At 62.8% G+C, this 2500-nt stretch overlaps 1 non-coding gene across 1 annotated transcript; it reads left to right on the forward strand.

The window, feature by feature from the left end:
* Positions 1 to 1164: 1164 nt before the first annotated feature.
* Positions 1165 to 1283, forward strand: LOC141979771 (5S ribosomal RNA). Its single transcript, XR_012637163.1, has one exon. It is a non-coding gene; the product is annotated as a 5S ribosomal RNA (ribosomal RNA).
* The last annotated feature ends 1217 nt before the right edge of the window (positions 1284 to 2500 follow it).

A 2500-nucleotide genomic window follows, 5' to 3' on the forward strand; every position in this document is an offset into this window, starting at 1 on the left:
ACCTGGTGTCCCGGGGGGACTTAGACTTTTTTTCAGCCTTTTCCTCCGGGTTGACCTGGTGTCCCGGGGGGACTTAGACTTTTTTTCAGCCTTTTCCTCCGGGTTGACCTGGTGTCCCGGGGGGACTTAGACATTTTTTTCAGCCTTTTCCTCCGGGTTGACCTGGTGTCCCGGGGGGACTTAGACTTTTTTTCAGCCTTTTCCTCCGGGTTGACCTGGTGTCCCGGGGGGACTTAGACATTTTTTTCAGCCTTTTCCTCCGGGTTGACCTGGTGTCCCGGGGGGACTTAGACATTTTTTTCAGCCTTTTCCTCCGGGCTGACCTGGTGGCCGAGCGTCTCGCCGTCCGCGGCCGGAGCTAGAGATGCCCCCCCCCCCAGGCCAGCCTGCGAAGCCGCGGCCAGGATCGGGCCCCTGGAAGTCTGACTAAAAATTTTCACCGACCCCAAAAACGGTTAGGGGGGGCCTCATAAAGCCTCCGGAGCGAAAAAAAAAAAACGGAAAAAAGGATCGGGCCCACCCGAGGCAGGGGAGTCAGTAAGGGAAAGGGGACGAGGCGGCCCGGAGCCGGGTGCCCGGAGCCGGGTGCCGGCGGCCAGGATCGGGCCCCTGGAAGTCTGAAAAATTTTTTTCACCGACCCCCAAAGTGGTATTGGGGGGGGCTCATAAAGCCTCCGGAGCGAAAAAAAAAAAAAACGGAAAAAAGGATCGGGCCCACCCGAGGCAGGGGAGTCAGTAAGGGAAAGGGGACGAGGCGGCCCGGAGCCGGGTGCCCGGAGCCGGGTGCCCGCGGCCAGGATCGGGCCCCTGGAAGTCTGAAAAAAATTTTTTCACCGACCCCCAAAGTGGTGTTGGGGGGGGCTCACGAAGCCTCCGGAGCGGAAAAAAAAAACGGAAAAAAGGATCGGGCCCACCCGAGGCAGCGGAGTCAGTAAGGGAAAGGGGACGAGGCGGCCCGGAGCCGGGTGCCCGGAGCCGGGTGCCCGCGGCCAGGATCGGGCCCCTGGAAGTCTGAAAAAAAAATTTTCACCGACCCCCAAAGGGGTGTTGGGGGGGGCTCATGAAGCCTCCGGAGCGAAAAAAAAAAAACGGAAAAAAGGATCGGGCCCACCCGAGGCAGGGGAGTCAGTAAGGGAAAGGGGACGAGGCGGACCGGAGCCGAGTGCCTACGGCCATACCGGACGGAAGGCCCCCGATCCCGTCCGATCTCGGAAGGTAAACCGTCCCGGGCCTGGCTAGTACTTGGATGGGTGACCGCCTGGGAATCCCAGGTGCCGTAGGCAGCTTTTCCCGCTGCGAGCCAGCTCTCTCCTTTTCTGGGGAACAAGGGCAGGGTCGCCCTGCCAGGGGCCCTGGGGCTTAAGTCCCTGCCGGCCACCAGGTCAACCCGGAGCCTGCCCCTCTGCGGCCAGCAGGTCAACCCCATACCGGCAGGGGGTTGACCTGGTGGCCGGGAAGCAGAGCGGCCAGCAGGTCAACCCCATACATTCAGCGGGTTGACCTGGTGGACGGGAAGGAAAGCGGCCAGCAGGTCAACCCCATACTTTCAGCGGGTTGACCTGGTGGCCGGGAAGGAAAGCGGCCAGCAGGTCAACCCCATACATTCAGCGGGTTGACCTGGTGGCCGGGAAGGAAAGCGGCCAGCAGGTCAACCCCATACATTCAGCGGGTTGACCTGGTGGCCGGGAAGGAAAGCGGCCAGCAGGTCAACCCCATACATTCAGCGGGTTGACCTGGTGGCCGGGAAGGAAAGCGGCCAGCAGGTCAACCCCATACATTCAGCGGGTTGACCTGGTGGCCGGGAAGGAAAGCGGCCACCAGGTCAACCCCATACAGGCAGCGGGTTGACCTGGTGGCCCGAAAGCAAACCGGCCACCAGGTCAACCCGGAGCCTGCCCCCGCGGGCAGGGGCCAAGCGGACCCCCCTCCGCCCGGGCTTGCCCTGCTCCGAGCCGGGGCTTAATCCCCGTCCGGCCACCAGGTCAACCCGGAGCCTGCCCCTCTGCGGCCAGCAGGTCAACCCCATGCCGGCAGCGGGTTGACCTGGTGGCCGGGAAGGAAAGCGGCCACCAGGTCAACCCCATACTTTCAGCGGGTTGACCTGGTGGCCGGGAAGGAAAGCGGCCACCAGGTCAACCCCATACTTTCAGCGGGTTGACCTGGTGGCCGGGAAGGAAAGCGGCCAGCAGGTCAACCCCATACATTCAGCGGGTTGACCTGGTGGCCGGGAAGGAAAGCGGCCAGCAGGTCAACCCCATACATTCAGCGGGTTGACCTGGTGGCCGGGAAGGAAAGCGGCCAGCAGGTCAACCCCATACATTCAGCGGGTTGACCTGGTGGCCGGGAAGAAAAGCGGCCAGCAGGTCAACCCCATACATTCAGCGGGTTGACCTGGTGGCCGGGAAGGAAAGCGGCCAGCAGGTCAACCCCATACATTCAGCGGGTTGACCTGGTGGCCGGGAAGGAAAGCGGCCACCAGGTCAACCCCATACAGGCAGCG

Source organism: Natator depressus, chromosome 28 (genome assembly GCF_965152275.1).
Source record: "Natator depressus isolate rNatDep1 chromosome 28, rNatDep2.hap1, whole genome shotgun sequence".
Lineage (NCBI taxonomy): Eukaryota > Metazoa > Chordata > Testudines > Cheloniidae > Natator > Natator depressus.